We start from the raw sequence: 21426 nt of genomic DNA, 5'->3' as shown, positions 1-21426 counted from the left end.
TTTCGTCAAAATCAATACCTTTCTTCTGTTCAAAGCCTTTTACCACCAATCGAGCTTTGTATCTGACCAGCTTGCCATTTTCAGCTTTCTTAAGTTTAAAGACCCGTTTGCATTTGAGTGGTCTTTTACCTTTTGGAAGTTCAACTAGCTTGTACGTGCCATTTTTCTGTAGAGATTCCATCTCTTCTTGCATGGCTTTCATCCACTAATTCTTTTCTGGATGGGACAACATCTCCTTAAGACTTTTTGGCTCCCCCTCATCACTGATGAGGACATACTTTGTGAAGGGTACCTGCATGACTCTACCCTTGGCCTTTCTGATCTCATCAGAGGTTGAGGTTGTTCTTCTTCCTGAGTGGGGTACTCCACTTGCTCGACATCATCATCAAGTTGCTCCCCTTGCTCAATAACCTCACCAAGTTGCTCCCCCTGCTCGGCAACCTCATCGGTCGTACTTTCTGCCCTACTGGAACAAATAGAAGTAGAAGGATTAGTAACAAGGTTAGGGATTATACCGTTCTTTGCCTTCTCTGACTGGTCATCTGCATTTTCAACTTCACTTTCTCGAAAGACTACATCTCTGCTTCTGATAACCTTCTTCTTTACAAGATCCCACAATTTGTATCCGAATTCTTCATCTCTGTATCCGATGAATATACAGGCAAGAGATTTATCATATAGCTTTGTTCTCTGCTCCTTTGATACATGCGCAAAAGCTCTGCAACCGAACACCTTCAAATGCGAGTAGGACACCTCTTTGTTAGTCCAAACTCTCTTTGGGATGTCAAACGCCAACGGAACTGATGGACTATTGATCAGGTAACAGGCTGTCTGAAATGCTTCACCCCAGAATGACTTAGGCAGTTTAGTCAGCATGTTTCTCACCTTCTCCACAATGGTGCAGTTCATCCCTTCGGCTACGCCATTGTGCTGTGGGGTTCTAGGAACTGTCTTTTCATGTCTGATCCCATGGCTTGAACAGTACTCTTCAAATTCCTTTTACCTCCATTGGCACTTTGGAGATGCTTTAGCTTTTGGCCTGTCTCCCTTTCCACCAGAGCGTGAAACTTCTGGAAAACTTGAAACACCTGGTCTTTGGTTTTCAAAATATAAACCCATAATTTTCGTGAAGCATCATCAATAAAAGTAATAGAATATTTGTTACCGCCCATCGATTCAATTCCCATTGGACCACAAACATCAGAATATACCAAATCAAGTATATTCAATTTTCTTTCAGACGATGTCTGAAATAAGACTCTATGCTGCTTACCAAAAAACTGTAGTCACAGGGTTTTACCGTTGTACCTTTGGCATAAGAAATGAGTAGTTTCTTGGCAAGAATCTGCAATCCATTCTCGCTCATATGACCCGTTCTTTAGTGACACAAATCTGCAGAAATCTCATCTTGTGCCGCATTCAATTCACCTTGGCATATTTCTGCATTTGTCCTGTACAACGTGCCACGAGCAACTCCCTTTGCAATCACCAATGATCCCTTGGTGAGTCTGCACTTTTGATTTGCAAATTCTCGTATCCATCTCGGTCAAAAGCAATTTCCGAGATCAAGTTCATCCGCAAATCAGGTACATGTCGCATGTCCTTTAGAACCAATGTGCATCTGACATTTGTCTCGATACAAATGTCACCGATTCCCGCAATCTTTGAGTAACTCGTGTTACCCATTCTCATAGTGCCAAAATCACCTGCTACATATCTGCAAAAAAGTTCTCTTATCGGTGTGGCATGGTAAGATGGTGCTGTATCAACCACCTATTCCGACTTTGGACCTGCCAAGTGCATGCATTCCTCTTCATCATTTATAAAGAGGACAACATTATCATTGTTTTGCATCATGGCGGTTGTGTTGTCATCATTCTTCTAGCCACTGCTTTCACTTTTGCCCTTTCTTAGATTTGGACAATCTCTTTTGAAGTGACCGGGTTGATCGCATTTGTAGCAATTTCTGGCTTTTGATTTTGACCGGTTCTTGGACTTCCCACGACCTCCGGATCTACCATAGTTGCTTGAACTCCTTTGATAACTCCTGCCTCTACCTTCTCCGATGAGAGCTTGTCCTTGATTGTCAAGCTTCTTTCTCATCTTCTCATTGAGTAGAAGAGCCGATGTGACGTCCTTCAACTCAATAGTGGTTTTTCCGTGCAGGATGATTGTTGCCACATTATCGTACGATGATGGCAATGAGTTCAAGAGCAATATGGCTTTATCTTATTCCTCGATCTTTACTCCGAGGTTGGCAAGGTGCGTGATTAATCCATTAAACACATTTAAATGTGATAAAATATTTGTACCTTCACCCATATGCAAGGCGTATAACTGCTTCTTCAGGTACAATTTATTTGTCAACGTCTTGGACATGTATAGGCTTTCCAACCTTGTCCAAATTCCACATGCAGTTTCTTCATCAATGATGTTGTTTACCACATCATCTGATAAGTGCAACTTGATTGCACTAGCAGCCTTTTCATCCAAGTCAGCTCAAGCCTCAGCTTTCATGGTATCAGGCTTCTTGGCATCACTGTCTAATACTTTATGTAATCTTTGTTGGATGAGCAGATCCCTCATCCTTCTTTGCCATGTTGAGAAATCGCTATCTTCGTTGAATTTTACTACCTCGTACTTTACTCCGGACATTTTATTCATGGAGTATAGTACTACCGACCGCGAACAATATTTCTGTGAACGAGCAGAACATGTGCTCTAATACTAGTTGTTGGGAATAAACCCCGTACAGAAATAATATTCACGGTAATAACACCGGAATAATAATGCAGCCCCGAGATACGGTAATCAACAAGAATAAAAGAAGAACAACAAGGACACAAAAATTTTTAACGTGGAAAACCCTTCTGAATAAAGAAAAAAACCACGAGCCCGAGAGGAGCAAAGTAATCCACTATAATAAGGAATTTTACACCCGGTAGTCCGAGTAAAATAGTCCAGGGACCACTATACACTCAAAAGAAATAACCCTCTTTTAAGATTCCCACCTCACTACAATATCGTGATACTCTATATTTTCCCTCACAGACTACACTGCCTGTGAATACCTCACACTGCTCTCTAACTCTCAGATATATTTTGCTTTGAGATTGGTGTATCAAATGAGAAGCTAAAGGCTTCTATTTATAGAGTGAATGGCCACCCAATTCAGCCAATCAATAGGCTTGTTACGTTGCAAATTCCTAAGAATTCAAATTGTTACCAAAACAAACTTTGGCCATGGAATCTGACTTCCTTTATGGTGTTTTACTGCCTTAGACATAGTGATACTAAATAAAAACTAATTCGCATTCTATATTTATGTCAAATCAATTTAGTTTCAGAGACGGAACCAAAGTACTAGATATGAGGTCGATAGAAATCATTAGTTTTTGTATAGACCCTATATTTGTATCAAAAAGATTCATTAAATATATGTATGAATATATGTAATTACCCAACAATAAAATGAATTAGGAGTTTAATAATAAGTTCAGAACCTTTAGACTTTAAATCTTGGCTCCGCCTCTGATGATAAGACGGTAGGAGGTGGCTTCATTGATGGGTTACTCCAAAGGGAAAAAGGAAAAAGAAAAAAAATGATAGGGTTAAAAACAAAAAAAATGGAAAAGAAAAGTAAATATTACGTCAGTTTCCCCGTGGAGTACATCTGCGCAAGTCTTATGTCATGGGCGGCTTTCCAGCCATGCCCCATGACCCCTTAGGCGCGCCCCGTGGCGTCCTAGCGAACCTCCCAATGCCTAGCGCCACGGACGGCCTCGTGGTCTTGGCCGCGCCAAGTGACAAGCGCGCAGGTGCCTCTGTCGCTCCACCGATATCCCTCGCGAGCGCCAAGCCGCAGGCAGAAGCTAACAGCGCCGCGCGCGCAGACCGTGATGCCAAAGACACTGCTGCTGACAACGGACCTGCTGCTGCCTTATAGAAAACTAAGTCATTTTCATTGTAAATATAGAGTAGTTTTATTTCATGTACTTCCATTATGTTTCTCTAGCTTAGTCAAGTCTAGTCTTGTAACTTTGGATTTTTTTTAAGTACTATTAGGGGGGATCAAGCAATCAAAATTTTCTAGCAAGCAAGCAATTCTCTGTACTGGTGTCTCTCCCCCTCGACACCGCGTTGCTTTTCTGTAATAGCTTTCATTAATGCAATCAAGCTTTCTTTCATTCTGAATTCTCACTTCTGTTCTCTCAACTGCTCTTGACATTGGTTTTCCCGTACCGGCACTGACAATCTCGTCTAGCGTACGGAGGGGGACCTCAGTTGGCGGACAGCAACTGCACTGACGTCAGTTGTCTAGCCTTACGTCGCCCTTCCAAGGAATCTCAGGAAGGCACCGCGTAACAGTTGGTATCAGAGCCTAGGCTCGACATCGAACGAGGGAACGTATTGACATACCACCATTTCTGACCATGGTGAATCATGGGGACCGCATTGCGGCCCTCGAAGGGACGGTTGAGGTATTGCGGCCTATTATGGATACAGTGCCTGAACTAAGAACCAGTCTACTGCAAAGGTTGGACGACCTGGACCGCAGGGTGCTTCAGGTCGAAGTCGACGTTGAGAACATCAGTCGCGACTCCGAGGGAGACCGGCAGACGGCAGCCACAGAGGCAGCCGAAATCTTTGAGAAATTCGAGGGGCTCCAATAGGAGCGCACCGAGGATTTAGCCCACAGGGCACAAGAGGCAGAAAAGGTGACTGCCATGCAACAAACCATTGACAAATTGACAGACCAACTCAATGTTGTCAACTCTGCTTTACAGGGCCTACTCCGAGGAGGTGGAAACCAAATCGGAGGTGCTGTAAACTCCGCTCCCGTGACAAAGAAGCTGAAAATTCCTGAGCCAAAGCCATACAGTGGAGCTAGGAATGCCAAGGAAGTGGAAAACTTCATCTTTGACGTCGAACAGTATTTCGATGCTGTTGGGGATCTGGAGGAAGCTAAGAAGGTAGCAACTGCTGCCATGTATCTTCAGGGTGATGCTAAACTCTGGTGGCGTGTGAAGTACGAAGCCATCAAGGCCGGTGAAGATACTCTCGACACATGGGCCGAACTGAAGGCAGCTATACGCCTGCAGTTCTTCCCCGAGAATGTTGAATATAATGCAAGGAGAAAACTACGGGAGCTCCGCCAAACAAAATCAGTGCGGGACTACGTGCGAGAATTCTCCGCACTCATGCTCAGCATACGCGACATGGGGGATAAGGACAAACTCTTCACCTTCATGGAAGGGTTGAAACCTTATGCCCGCGTGGAGCTACAGAGACAAAGGGTAGATTCCCTTCCCAAGGCAATCCAAGCAGCTGAATGCCTTGGGGACTATCAAATGGAAGCTCGAAGGGACAGGCCTCAGCCGCCTGCCCGAGCAGGGTTCAAAGGGGGCCAGCCCAGCAGTGGTGGCCCTAGCAAAAATGGGGGAGATCGGAACTCAAACAAGTCTACAGCTCCTTCCTCCGGCAGCAACAGTGCTACGCCAAACAACAATGACCGGGCGAGAAAGCCCCCTTCAGGATGCCGTCATTGCGGCGGTCCCCATTGGAACAATGAGTGCCCACATGCACAGATGAATGCCCATCAGGCTATGGATGATGGGACTGATGACGACTCAGACGATGCGGAACAGACTGAACCAGTAGGTGCCTTCAATGCAATTGTGGGTTCCATTTCTGAGGCACTAGCGGAGACCAGTGCTGGTATTCGTAAGAAGAAGGACTCATGTCCCGTCTCCAGGAAAGGGAAAAAGAAGGCGAATGAAGGGACTCCTCTTAAACAAGAGAGGACCTTAATGTTCGTCGAGATGAAGGTGAATGGCAAGCCCATTCGGGCTATGATAGACACGGGTGCTACCCACAACTACTTAGCCTCGACTCAGGTGGAGCGCCTTGGACTAGTTGTAGGGAAAGGTAAAGGTAGCGTCAAGGCTATCAACTCACCTCCCTAGCCAGTGGGTGGAATAGCTAAAGAAGTACCGGTGAAGCTTGGTCCTTACGAAGGAAAATTCAACCTGCGAGTGGTGATCATAGATGACTTCGAGTTGATTGTTGGGCTGGAATTCCTAAGGCAAACCAACACCATGCCTGTACCATTTGCAGACATGCTACTGATGATGGGTACCAATAGGGCCAAGCCCTGCATTATCCCGTGCCTGCCCATGAAGATGGCCGTTGAGAACATCTCGGCCTTGCAGTTGAAGAAGGGGGTCAAAAGGAATGAACCTACGTTCCTGGCAACCCTCTGCATTGAAGATATAGAACGCTCCTCGGGTCCCATTCCTGAACCCGTGAAGGAGTTACTACTGGAGTTTGAAGATGTCATGCCACAAGACATGCCAAAGCGGCTCCCGCCTAGGCGCACTGTGGACCATGAAATTGAGTTGGTGCCGGGCGCGAAGCCACCTGCCCGGGCGCCTTACAGAATGTCACAACCCGAACTCACCGAGCTTCGGAGACAATTGACGGAAATGCTAGATACAGGGATCATTGTACCCTCCAAGTCCCCATATGGGTCCCCTGTTCTATTCCAAAAGAAACATGATGGCAGCCTGCGACTCTGTGTGGATTATCGAGCTCTAAACAAAATCACCGTGAAGAACAAGTACCCTATTCCCCTAATGGCGGACTTGTTTGATAGACTGGGTGGTGCTACGGTGTTCACCAAGATAGATCTGAAGACAGGTTATTGGCAAGTTCGGATTGCAGAGGGTGATGAACACAAGACGACTTGTGTGACAAGATATGGGTCGTACGACTTCCTGGTCATGCCATTCGGCTTGACCAACGCCCCTGCTACGTTTTGCACTCTCATGAACCAAGTCTTCCGAGAGTACATCGACGAATTTGTGGTGGTCTACTTAGATGACATTGTGGTATATAGCCAGACATTGGAAGAACACCTAGTACACTTGCGGAAGGTCCTAGCTCGGTTGCGGGAACATGAACTATATGCAAAGTTATCCAAGTGCTCCTTTGCTCAGAAGCAAATTGATTTCCTCGGACATGTCATCGAGGAAGGACGCATCAAGATGGACCAACAGAAAATCCAGGCCATCACAGATTGGCCGACACCTAAGGATGTCCACGCCTTGAGGGCGTTCCTTGGCCTATGCAACTTCTACCGGCGGTTTGTGAAGAACTACTCACTTATCGCAGTGCCATTGACAGAACTCCTCAAAAAGGTCACACCTTGGGATTGGGGACCAAGGAGAGCAGAGGCCTTCAACGCATTAAAAGCGGCTATGTCTAGTAGTCCCGTCTTGGCCCTTCCTGATTTGGCCAAGCCGTTCGAGGTACAAACAGATGCTTCTGACTATGCACTCGGCGGAGTCCTGCTACAAGAAGGGCACCCTGTAGCGTACGAGAGTCGGAAGCTGAAGGATGCAGAGCGGCGCTATGCCGCCCATGAGAAAGAATTATTGGCTGTCGTCCACTGCTTGCGCCTCTGGAGGCACTATCTGCTGGGAACCCCGTTCGTGGTCAAGACAGACAACACAGCTGTTAGCCATTTCATGACCCAGCCGAAGCTGAACGGTCGACAGGCCAGGTGGCAGGAACTCCTAGCTGAATTCCACTTCAACTTGGAGTATCGCAGTGGAAAGACCAATCATGTTGCTGATGCGCTCAGTCGGAGAGCTGATCTAGCATCGGTGTGCCTACTCGCCACCCTAAGGGGGAGCGAAGTAGCCACATCCATCAAGGACCAAATACGGGATCTACTCATCAAGGATCCTGCTGCTCAGTATTTGGTTGATTTGGTAGGACAGGGCAAGACTCGCCAGTTCTACATGGAAGATGGTTTTCTGAAAGTAAAAGGGAACCGACTTTATGTTCCTAAAGGAGGAGATTTGCGGAGGACTCTTCTAGCGGAATGTCATGATACTCTGTGGGCCGGCCATCCCGGTGAAGAACGCACCATGGCGTTACTTCGTCGTGCCTATTATTGGCCTCAAATGGCCGATGATGTCGCTCAGTATGTGAAGACTTGTCTAGTATGCCAGAAGGACAAGTCGGACCGCTTGACACAAGCGGGACTCTTGGAACCACTCGCTGTCCCAAAGAGACCTTGGGAAAGCGTTTCCCTGGATTTCATCACCGGATTGCCCAAGGTCGGAGATCTCACAACCATCTTGGTTGTGGTGGACCGGTTTTCCAAGTATGCCACCTTTATTGCAGCCCCACAATATATATCAGCAGAAGATACAGCTCGACTCTTCTTCTCTCATGTCGTCAAATATTGGGGCCTGCCCAAAGACATTGTTAGTGACCGCGACTCACGCTTCACTAGCAACTTTTGGACCCAACTCTTCAAGTGCCTTGGGTCAAAATTGAGTCACAGCTCAAGTTTTCATCCGCAATCTGATGGCCAGACGGAGCGGTTCAATGGTATGTTGGAGGAATATCTCCGCCACTTTGTAACCGGATCGCAGAAGAATTGGGTGAAGCTTCTGGATGCTGCTCAACTGTGTTTCAATTCACAAAAGAGCTCTAGTACCAACAAAAGCGCTTTTGAAATTGTTACCGGACAGCAACCGCTACTCCCACACACTGTGAATGCACCAAACATGGCTAAATCTCCTCGAGCTGCCAGCTTCTCAAAAGAGTGGAGGCGGAATTTGGAGATAGTGCGGAGCTATCTTGTCAAAGCCCAAAAGCGGATGAAGAGGCATGCTGATCAGAATCGTCGCTTTGTTGAATATCAAGTAGGAGACAAAGTGATGGTCAAAATTCCAAAGCGGAACTTATTTGCAGGGGTCCATGACCCTCGCCTATTGCAAAAATACATTGGACCCTTGTCCATTGAAAAGCGTATTGGGAAGGTTGCATACCGGGTGGATACCCCAGCTTGGTGGAAAATTCATCCTGTCTTCCATGTCAGTCTCCTGAAACCTTTTCGGGAAGACACGGAGGATCCTTCAAGGAGCCAGCTCACAATACCCAGTATTCGAGGTCCCAATTCAACCAGGAAAAGGCGTGTTGAAGCTATCCTTGATGACAGAGTGATTCATGCCTCAAGGAAAGATCACCAAGAGTTTTTGGTGAAATGGCAGGGCTGTGATGCAGAAGAGAATACTTGGGAGAGGGGAACAAACCTCAAAGCCTACAAGAGCCTCATTGAAGATTATTTTGCAAGTAAGGCGCCGAGGACGTCGCCAACTCAGGTGGGGCAGAATGTCATGGGCGGCTTTCCAGCCATGCCCCATGACCCCTTGGGCGCGCCCCGTGGCGTCCTAGCGAACCTCCCAATGCCTAGCGCCACGGACGGCCCCGTGGTCTTGGCCGCGCCAAGTGACAAGCGCGCAGGTGCCTCTGTCGCCCCACCGATATCCCTCGCGAGCGCCAAGCCGCAGGCAGAAGCCAACAGAGCCGCGCGCGCAGACCGTGATGCCAAAGACACTGCTGCTGACAACAGACCTGCTGCTGCCTTATAGAAAACTAAGTCATTTTCATTGTAAATATAGAGTAGTTTTATTTCATGTACTTCCATTATGTTTCTCTAGCTTAGTCATGTCTAGTCTTGTAACTTTGGATTATTTTTTTTAAGTACTATTAGGGGGGATCAAGCAATCAAAATTTTCTAGCAAGCAAGCAATTCTCTGTACTGGTGTCTCTCCCCCTCGACACCGCGTTGCTTTTCTGTAATAGCTTTCATTAATGCAATCAAGCTTTCTTTTATTCTGAATTCTCACTTCTGTTCTCTCAACTGCTCTTGACATTGGTTTTCCCGTACGGCACTGACAATCTCGTCTAGCGTACGGAGGGAGACCTCAGTTGGCGGACAGCAACTGCACTGACATCAGTTGCCTAGCCTTACGTCGCCCTTCCAAGGAATCTCAGGAAGGCGCCGCGTAACACTTATAACGTACATCAATAACCTAATTCTGTATGTTTGGAGAGGGTATTAATTTTCTTTCAAATGAGAAACAAAGAAGCGAAAGAATAGCTAAAAGTCGAGCAAGAGAATAAACCCCAACAATTTTTTATTCGAAAGAAGTGAAAAAAATGCTACAACTAGGCACAAACATATGCAATTCAAAAGGAGACTCTTGATTAAATACCAAATTGACTATATCATTAGCTACCAAATTAGCCTCCATGTAGATATGAGCAATAGAGTCATTCCTAGACAAGAGGTCACAAATACAGTTGACAACATCACTATTTCAATGAGGCGCGGACCCTCCAGACTGCAACACATGAATCACATTAGAAATATCAATTTGCAAGGCAACTTGACACTTCCCCTTGTCTTGGGCTTCCTGAAGACCAGTGAAAACTCCCCATAGCTGAACTGAAAATCCACTAATCTACGTACCATCAGAATCACGAAAAACATCGATAGCAGTCCCCATCATTATACTTTTCGAAGATCCTCATCCGTGTTCAAAGCCATCCACCTGTTAGGGGTTTGTCTAGATTTTCATACCATAATTGGTTTTCCTATCTCATGAAGGAAAGGACAACATATTTATCATAATTGGGTTTTTCTTTTCCTAGAAAGAAAATATAATTCATCCATATTTGGCTAGTCCATTTTCTTTTAGAAAAAGGTTTGGAGTTCTATAAATTGAAGATCCGACCTTCTCATTCAGTAGCATCCACAATGTAGCCCTATGGGATTTGAGAGTCGTGTTCAGGGGGAGGACTTTACGGGACAAGTGTTAGTGTGTCACTTGTGTTTGCCTCTTTCTGAGGTTGTTCTCTCGGTATTTTGTACTCTCTTTTATATAGTGGATTGCTCATCTCCGCCGTGGACGTAGGTCAGTTAACCGAACCACATTAAATGTTTGTGTCTCTTTTGGTATATTTCTCTTTTGTTGTCGGACTTATCGTCGTTCAAGGTTTGCTTTACTAGATTCTGCATAACACCTGATTTTTTTGGTCCTAACAAGTGGTATCAGAGCGAGGTTCAAGACAGGTTCATCTTGGCCGTTCAGTTCTAGCCGCAACATATTAGACGATAATCATGATTTTTGACAGAGAAATTTGACCGGCGTGCTACGCACGCTGAGATAAACTTTGTGATGGAGATTTGGAGATGCGACATGTTGAAGGCTATGTGAAGAAGGTGGATCAAGTTTATTTTGTGAGAAAATGCATGCCAAGGGGAAGAATTGTCAGGGGTTTGTCCAGATTTTCTTTTCATAATTGGTTTTCCTATCTCATGAAGGAAAGGACAACATATTTACCATAATTGGTTTTTTCTTTTCCTAGAAGGAAAATATAATTCTTCCATATATGGCTAGTCCCTTTTCTTTTAGAAAAAGGTTTAGAGTTCTATAAATTGAAGATCCGTCCTTCTCATTTAGTAGCATCCACAATGTAGCCATATGGGATTTGAGAGCCGTATTTAGGGGGGGGGGAGGGGAGGGAACTTTACGGGACAAGTATTAGTGTGTCACTTGTGTTTGACCGAACCACGTTAATAGTTTGTGTCTCTTTTGATATATTTCTCTTTTGTTGTCAGACTTATCGTCGTTCAAGGTTACTTTGCTAGATTCCGCATGACACCTGATTTTTTCGGTCCTAACACCACCAAAAGTTACGAGGTGACCAGCCCAGCGAGGCTATCTGTTTACTGTTAGAAAACTCCTCAATATTCTTCGAAAAAAGGGAAGAAATGGCACAAGCTCTAACCATGTTAATCAGGACTGTTACCTTTTTGTCAATCGAAAAAGGCTCAAGGGGCTATTAGTTCTACTTTAAAAATAACGTTTTTTTTCCCATATATATAGAGTGATAATTCAATTTTCTTTTTTCGTTGCAAATTGCATTGTGATTCAATCAAATATCTGGAAGTACTCTCAAGTAAATTCACTAAAATCATATTAGTTAGTAAACTACTAGATCAATACAAATTAAATTAACTTGAAATACTTTTTATTATTTATGAATATTATGTTAAATATATAAGAGCTACTGGACTGGAGACAGATATTTATTGCTTAAACAGCAATTAATTATCTCATGCCGTACAGATCTCTAAGTCGTCTCTTTGTACCTATGCCTATACCACGAATAATGATAAATATTTAATACTCCTACGATTTTTGTCAACTCCAAGAAAAGACAATTTTCATAAAAAGCAGAAAAGACAAAAGAAGCATATACCTAATGCTAAGATGCTGAGATTGGAGAGTATATAATATGATCAATGATAGGGAAATTTTTCACAAAAGGTGGAGACTTTTGAAAAGAGAATGGTTAATGTCATTATTTTGATTACGAGGGAATTAGCAACATCAGGGATCTTACTTATTCGTAGCATATAGATGATTACTGTCATTATCTGTATTACGAAGAAGAGTAATACTATTATTGTTATTGACGTTATTATTATCGTTATCGTTATTATTATCGTTGTTATTTGTAAGAGTAACTATCAAAGCCTTACGTTGCAATTTTAATATAAACTTCTGTGCTATTTTAAATTTAATTGTGTCAATGTAATATGAGATTGTTAAAATAAATTTTACTGATTCACTTAATTGCGCATGCGAACATGACTATGAGCTTAAAATTGTTAATTCAACCTAAAAAAGTGATATACTACAGGAATAGTAGATTGGTAAAACCCTGGCCCTTGCTCTATATAACCACTTTGAGCTTTAAGATATTGACTAACTTGTCTGTAATGAAAGAATTACCTTTTGGATATATGATGAATTTACAGATGGAACTTAATTAAATTAATTTTTGTAATAACAAGAATACAGCTAAACTCTACCTTTATATATTACAGAAAGTACAGACCCACATTTTCTTACATAATGAACAATTCCAATATAAAATATATGCACAAATTATTTTTGGAAAGTCAATTCACCTGTTACCCATTATCATTTCCCCATTACCCAATGACCCATCTAATCCCAGTAAATTACACCCATTATCTTTCACTAAATACCCATTTTTGTAATTTTTTAATTCATTTTGTATTGAAAATAATTTTTATATAAGAAAATGTGAGTTTATACTTTAATGTTATATAAATGTATAGCTTACCTATACTAGTTACCAAATTTAGTTTAAAGTGCTTCAGTACAATAAATCTCATGGAACACCCTTTAGATAGATGACAACTACAGTATCATTTTAGTTTCCTCCAAAGCATTTCTTAGATTTAGAAAGGTACTTCTATATATATATTTTTTCCCTTCATTATAACGTCCTCTTGTTTACTTTTGCTGTGACCAATTGCCACAACTTTTCCCAAAAAGAAAAACTCAATCCTGCTAATGTCAACTCTTTCGTTTTCTTTGTCGGTGACCTAATCTTACTGGCCGAGGCAAATCAAAAAAGTTGTAACTTAATAAATACAATCAATAAATTTTGCAACTATTCTAGCTGAATTTAACTTTCAAAAATCAAAAGTTATCTTCTCCAACAATACCCCCCCCCCCCCCCTCCCTCCTCCCCAACCGAAAAAAAAAAGGAATACATTAGCCAATGTCTATCCATGAGATCCTCTAATAAAGTAGGGAAATATCTAGATTTCCGAACTCTGAATTCAAACCCATCTAAAAAAGACTTCCAATATATCATTGATCGACTCAATAGTAGATTAAAGAGATGGAAAATAAATCACCTGAATATAGCAGGTAGAACTACCTTAATAAAAGTCACTCTAGCAGCCATACCCAACCACGTTACGCAGATTTTCAGCCTCCCAAAAGCCACCCTAAAAAACATTGACGCTATGCAAAGGAACTTCTTATGAGAAAAAAAGAGGAAGGACTGGGGCTATACAAATCCAAATGGAAAAACCACTCTTTTAATGCGGCCCTGACATGGAGACAGTTATCTATAGCAAGTCCAGTCAGGATAGAGTGGGCAAGAGGAAAGCGAGCATGGTATGCATCAAATCAAAATTGCCGGTTGTTGCAAGTAGGGGTGTTCATGGTTCGGTTTGGATCGGTTGTTCCCTAAAAAGAAACCAAACCAAGTAAGTCGGTTTTTTAAATATTAGAACCAAACCAAACCAATTAAGTCAGTTTTTTCTCGATTCGGCTTATGTCGGGTTTTGTCGATTTTTCGGTTTTTTCGGTTATTTATCGATTTTTTCTTAAATATAAGACGTACACTACCAAACACATATTCCGGAGACCTCATTTTCAACTTAACACTATCAAATCAATTGCCCTTTGAGAAATCTATTATTTACCAAGATATATTGATGATAATTGAATCAAAAAGTGATGAATAATTTAAGGACTCAATTAAAAATATATTATTTTTAACACGAAATGGATTCTTACACTTAACAAAAGAAAACTACCAATCAAACTAGAATGTAAAGGTAAAGCACTATACTAAAAGTGCAAACTATTAACATTTATCATTAAATTTTTGAAACTTTGTATAAAAATATACATATATATAGATGTAATAATAAATTGAAATAGCTACTCCTATAGTCGGTTTGGTTCGGTTATATTTCGGTTTTTTTCTAATTAAAATCAAAACCAAACTAAATTTGATCAGTTTTTAAAATTCAAAACCAAAACCAAACCAAAAGTATCGATTTTTTTGGTCGGTTTGGTTTTGTTTTCGGTTTAGTTCGATTTTTCGGGTTTTTATGAATACCCCTAATTGCAAGTCGTTAGACCGTGGTCTTTTCTTGAAAAGTAATTTCATTCTACAACTACTTTTCTTCCACTCTGCAGTCTGCTCAGTGCTCACCGACAGCCCTTGCCCCACTAGAAAAAGCAATTAGTAAGACTGAGTATTTAGTGAACTATATTTAATCCAAAACTTATATCCATATTTAGTTGAAAAAGAAGCCGAGAATAACCTGCAAAATATTTTTTCTGCACTGAAAGCGGTAAAAAGATCATCAATGCAAATCTCATATATTGATTAACCACAAACCCAAACAAGTTTCATCAAGATTTGTTAATTCGCATATCCAACAAATTGACCTGCATCTGAATATTTGATAGAAAGTATAAGGGACTAAACATGAGAAAATAACTAGTAAATATTCTTTTTAAAAGTAGATCTTTAGCTATGATCATCTCATCTAAAAATTTAAACTATTATTAGATATAACATACTTTTATTTACTTAGTTATGTCTGAACATGCTCCTTCACGTGTAATCCTAATTCTTTTTATGAACTTATAACTATCTTATTAAATTAAAAAAAATATACCTTTTTTTACTTAATTATATTCATTAGGCAGAAAAAAGAAGATTGACTTCAGTGCAACCATGATATGACAACCTTAATTTCTTGAAGAATTCAAAGGTCAGACTTATAGAAAAAACCACAATAATGCTACTCCATTATTTGTTTAAAATACATGAAATGATTAAGAAAGATGCGTGTAAAGAAAGGAAAGGTTGAAGGGAGCACGACGGATTATTTAAATTTTATAGGTTTAATTCAAGATTTTTATTTTTTAACAGTGAACTTATTGTATTATAAAATTAATAATTTCAAATTTCAATACTTTCTTTTTGCCGATCTATGTGTCTTTTTAATTTTGACCAATGAAGTGGGAAATAAATCTTTAAGTTTTTTACAATAAAATTTAAATATTTAAAATTACGTAAAATTATTATAAACACGATAATTAATAATTTAAATATTTAAAGACATACAAAATTACAATATCTTAACTTTACAATATCTGTTCGAATACTCTATTCATTTTAACATACCTAGCAAAAATATATCTTAACTTTTACGTCAACTTTTTTATGTTAGGTTTGGGCCTGGGATCGGTTGTTGCAGTTGCAGCCAACTCTGCCACCATTAGATCCGGATGTACCACCGAAGTTGCTCCCTCTAGCTAGGAGGTGGGTACTCCAACAGGGACATATGCTCGAGTACGAGGCTCGGCATAATCTCTCCTTGTGCGGGGATATATTGAATTTGCTGGATGGCACACAGGTAAATGTATATCTAAGTGTACTTGTCATTGCTTAAAACACAAGTTGCGCATATTTACGTTTTCTGTTCTTCCTTAATAGTTATCTGGACGACATACAGCAACGTGCTGATAACTGACTTGCCCGTTTGTTGCTCGGCCGGTCGTGATAGTAGGGCTCTTCCGTCCCGTTGTTCTGCCTTGATATTGTGGATCATCATGCCACCGAGCGAGTACTTCGCCAGTTTGGCAGGCCGCAGTTCGTACAGACAGCGCCCACCTGGGAGACCACACATTACCAGCGGGATGATCGTACCAGGGTGGACGACGCATATTTGGCATGGCTACAGGATCAGATATTTTCTTGGGACCAGCGATTAGAGTTGATTCCCCCCTCCCCCCTCACCGAGTCGGCAGGATACTGAGCATGATTATATGCCTGGTACCGCGACGTTACCCGACTTTTCGTCGGGAACGCCATTCATCGAGCTGGCGGTCGGTACGTTCCATACGCCGGGAGGCACGAGGCACTGGTATGTTATTTGTATTCTTACTTATAATTGTGATATAGCATTTTGTAATTTATATTTTACATGTTGTGCGGGCTATTGGTCTACATTTAGTCCACCAGTTGGGACTGCAGATGCAGCAGCATGCCGGCAATCCTGCGGTCGCTTTGCAGGAGTATGGCCGGCGAGTTACAGAGCTGGCTGCCCGGACACTGCATCGAGCCAGAGAGGACGAGCGCTTAGAGCACGTCCCTGCTTATGTGGCGCCAGAGCACTACCATCGAGGTAGGCCTGTCCCACGACCGAGGGGACGACGAGGTAGGGCTGTCCCACGAGGCAGGGATGCCCCTCGGGGTCGTTGAGGCACCTGTTGAGCCACCTGATGAGGATGTTGGAGCTGATCTGCCGGGTTAACTCCCTCAGCCAGACGACCATCCCAGCAGCATGTCGTCGTACAGCCTTCAGCTGGCGCTGACTCCAGCAGCATCGCAGGTGACCCCTTCAGATCCAGTGTTGATCACGGGCGCGAGCATTAGTGGAGATTGGGAGCAATTCTTTTCAGGACCATTGACCACTGCTGAGGATCAGCCAACCCAAGATGTGGATAGTGGGCGCCGGTTGAGTTATGGCTCATCGTCGATGGGTGCTGTGGATCTTTCACAGGCGCAGGTATGTTTGTATTACTATTAAATTTAAATTTGTTTTTATCTCATTGATTCGCCATAAATAACTTTATAATTTTCTTATTAAGGCTTCATCACAGCCCATAACAGAGGCCACTTTTTGCGATGCTGAGCAGGACCCCACGGATGCTTATATTCAAGAGCCTGACGAGACCATGGTAAGAAATTTTTTTTGACTAACACGTACATTATTAATATATATTTTCATATACTAAGCTGACTTATTATTTTGTAGGTTGCTGATGGACCGACGGCCCCTTCTACCGATCCTGCCAGCACTACCGACGATCATGCTGCAGCGCATCCTCATATAAAGAGGCGACGTGATGAGGATGATACTGATAGCGTATCCGGGGGGGAAGGGATGCGCCTCAAGCCAGCTGCTGCATTAAAGCACATAGGCCGTGGGACACATTGTTTTTCTTTTTTTATAGTTTATGTACGCTATGTAAATAATAACAACAATTTTTTATGCTTACATAATATGCGCATTATGTTTTGATTTCCCCGTTTATTCTTTATTTTAACACTACAACACAAACACAAATATAGAAGCTTAACATAATTTAAATGCAGTACAACTAATGAGAATACATGACAGGGGAAACATAAATATAAAGTACTACACTCAACACATACATGTCATACATTAGTCACCACCGCCTAGTATTCTCTGCTCCAACCACTTAAATTTCTCTTCCAGCTTATTTTTTTCTTCTTCCACCTCTTTGAGTGTCTCCCTCAATTCCGCAATTTCTCGTTTATATTCTTATTCATATTCCCACTGTTTTTTGGTCAAATCATGAAGATACTGCAAAGATTTTTTGTTGCATTCCTGCTCACAGGGTTCATCAAGCCATACCTCAAAGTTGCAAAAATTTCCATTGTTGCCTCCAAACCTGTTCACACACATCCAGTATTTGCGCCCAACTTGATCGTCATCCCAACAGTCCGCCATCATACAACGCTTCCCACATTGGCACATTGGTACATACATGCGACCAGATATTTGTTAAATCTAAAAAAAACTGCTTTTATGGAAAGTTTTGTTATTTGTTGTGGTTAAGCGCAGAAAACAATTAGAATGCGCCTGTTATTTATAGGCAAGGCAACACACAAAATGTAGTATTTAAGCCCTATATATATTCACACAAAACATAGTATTTAACCACGCTATGCTTGGCGTGTTAAAGTTTCTTTCTGATACAAACAACTTTTTCGCAGTCGGGCAGCTTTTCAGACCGACAAGACAACACACAAAATGTAGTATTTAACCGCATTATATATATATATTCACACAAAACGTAGTATTTAACTGCGCTATGCTTGGCGTGTTAAAGATTCTTTTTGATACAAAATAGCTTTTCCGCAATCGGACAGCTTTTCAGACCGACAAGAAAACACACAAAATATAGTATTTAACCGCGCTATATATGTTCACACAAAACGTAGTATTTAACCGCGCTATGTTTGGCGTGTTAAAGATTCTTTCTGATACAAAATAACTTTTTCGCAGTCGGGCAGCTTTTCAGATGACAAGACAACACACAAAACATAGTATTTAACCGCGCTATATATATTAACACAAAACGTAGTATTTAACCGCGCTATGTTTGGCGTGTTAAAGATTCTTTCTGATACAAAACAACTTTTTCGTAGTCGGGCAGCTTTTAAGATCGACAAGACACACACAAAACGTAGTATTTAACCGCGCTATATATATTCAGTTATTTATCAAACATCTTCCTCCTATGACAGTGTAGTTTTCTAATAATTTTAGAGTGAAACTCGAAAGTGAACGTAAAAATTTTCCATTTTTTAATCCAACATTTTTGATTACATGAACGGGAGGGAAAAATTCATTAATTTACTCAACTGAAAAATATTAAATATCAATAAGATGTAACAAGGCTGTGGAAACATAATTTTATTTAATACAACATCTTGCAACATAAACAAGTACATACACTTATTACAAACAACATTACTAGAAAATAAAACACTACATGTATCCCTAATAGTTGGGCACATTAGATGAACCTGCACCAGGAGCTGGATTCCCACCGCCACCCAAACCAGCTGAAGGACATTTACGACGGCCGTGTCCTGTTTGGGAGCATATGCCACATTTACCCGCATAAACGGTATCACCAACATCCATTCAGTTCCGTATACGCGTTCTCTTTTGCAAATGCTCAACAGAACTTAATATACCACCATGCCGATCAGTAACTAGACAAATACCTAAATGTTGTTTGACAACGTGCTTCTTCAAGTGGTTCAAATAGCGTCCACGTCTCTTCGCTTTTATTTGCGCAGATGGCAAAGGCTAGTGGAAATATTTCTCCATTGGCATCTACTGCAATGGCGATCAACAGCTTAATATCATACTTTCCATAGACATGAGTACCGTCTATGGAAATTACCGGACGGCAATGTACAAAATCATCAATTGCTGGTTTAAATGCCCAGAACACATATCTGAATATATATATTCCGGTCTTCCTGCACTCTGCTCAAGCTTCCATTCAACAACAGTCCCGGGGTTGAAGTGTTTCAATGCGGCCATGTACCCGGGCAGAGATGCAAATGACTTATCCCAGTCACCATAAACAATTTCAAATGCACGTTTGCCCCCGAGATATGCCTTTCTTTTGGTAATAGTACACCCACATTCTTGATAGATGGATGTAACACACTCTTTGATCTTGTACCTAATGGACGCTTCAATGTGTGGAATCAGTTGAAGAGAAATCAAGTCAACATCCAAGTTGAAGTGATTCCCATTAAATGTGTCCATTTCACAATTGTGGGTGCCAGTATATTTACCCACTTTCCACAACCCCGTTTTCTTCTTGCTCACACGAAGCATCCAATGACAACCCGTAAACCATCTACGGCAAACAACCTTGTATACATCCAGGCTTGACTCCCATACCGTCATCTCACGGCACTCTCTTAAGCTATACATTTTTACAGCCCTGGTTAGGCGAGCTTTATTGGAAAAAAACATGCCCTTTGCCAGCACCGTTGGTCTAGATTCATCCCACATTGTTGTCCGAATTTCGTCAAGATCCCTTGTGAGGGCATCCACATCCGGCATACTTGGCAAATTATCAAGGTAGGGAAAATGCCTTGAATGAAACGGCGCATGGGACTCGTACACTCTTGGTCTAACGGGAGGTAATGCATGCTCCCTTGTCAGCTCAGGTTCGGCATCCTCTTCCTCCTCATCATCACCCTCGTTAGGGAAGGGTGTGTCATCTCCAGACTCATTGGCATTGTTGTCATAATCACTATTATCTTCCTGACTCTGCGCATCTGCCAAATCCCAAGTAAATACGTCGTCTACGGGCAACTAAGTGAGGTCAGGACCATCAAGTTGCTCGTTTTCACTGCACAAACAATAAAATGATAAGCTACTCAAATTAATAAATACTTTACATATAGCTATATCACTTCACTTACAAGTCGTAATGTATTGACATTCCATGATGGACATTATCCTGTTGGTGATGACTCCCGGATGGACCACCGTGATCCAACACACCGAAATTACGCATATTCCAACTGGGCGTGGGGTCATAACTTGTAAAATTCATATCTGGATGGTACCCCCTGTGGAATATATGAGTGTTAATAAAAATTCAATACAACAAAAATAAACATCGTAACACAAAGGAAAATTGAAGTTTACCAGTCGTCTTGTAGATTATGTAAAGTAGGAGAAAAATTATTTCCTCGCTCCTCGTTCGGCCGTGGAGATAAGTTTAGATTCGGCCAAACTCTTTCATCCGGAACCTGTTGGGCTAAAACTGCTCCAGAATAACCACCCGATGATTGAGGTTTATCACTGATCTGCGCAACATCATTATCGCGAACGTCTTCATGCTTCACGTACATTTCCAACATTTTTATCAAAATAAGTTCCCGGTATTCATCCGTAGTCCCCAAAAAATCTCTCAGAGTTTCATCATCCTCGATGTTAAACTCAGCGTAACAAGCAACTCCTTGCGGAGTCACAGAATACGGATATCTTCCGGTTATTTTAAGATTCACCGAACGTTTGCTCAACCTTATTATATTGCATAACTACGATACCGGTCTATCATACTCCATTGTAAGTGGCAACTTAACATGACTCTCTGGTGATAAACTATAGCTCACTGAGTTATTCGCTACCACAACCTCACACCCCCTCCTCCCCCAATATAATGAAACCCTTACTTTTCGCTCTTCAGACATTATGAAAAAAGCTTGAGAATTTAACAAGAAGAAAAATTTATCACGAAGTTGGGGTATTTCTGAATGATTTTTCTCAAAACCCTTAACGCCTTTAAA

Source organism: Nicotiana attenuata, chromosome 2, assembly GCF_001879085.1.
Source record: "Nicotiana attenuata strain UT chromosome 2, NIATTr2, whole genome shotgun sequence".
Classification (NCBI taxonomy): Eukaryota; Viridiplantae; Streptophyta; class Magnoliopsida; order Solanales; family Solanaceae; genus Nicotiana; species Nicotiana attenuata.
The sequence above is the reverse complement of the archived record's forward strand: the minus strand, read 5'-3'. Positions refer to the sequence as shown.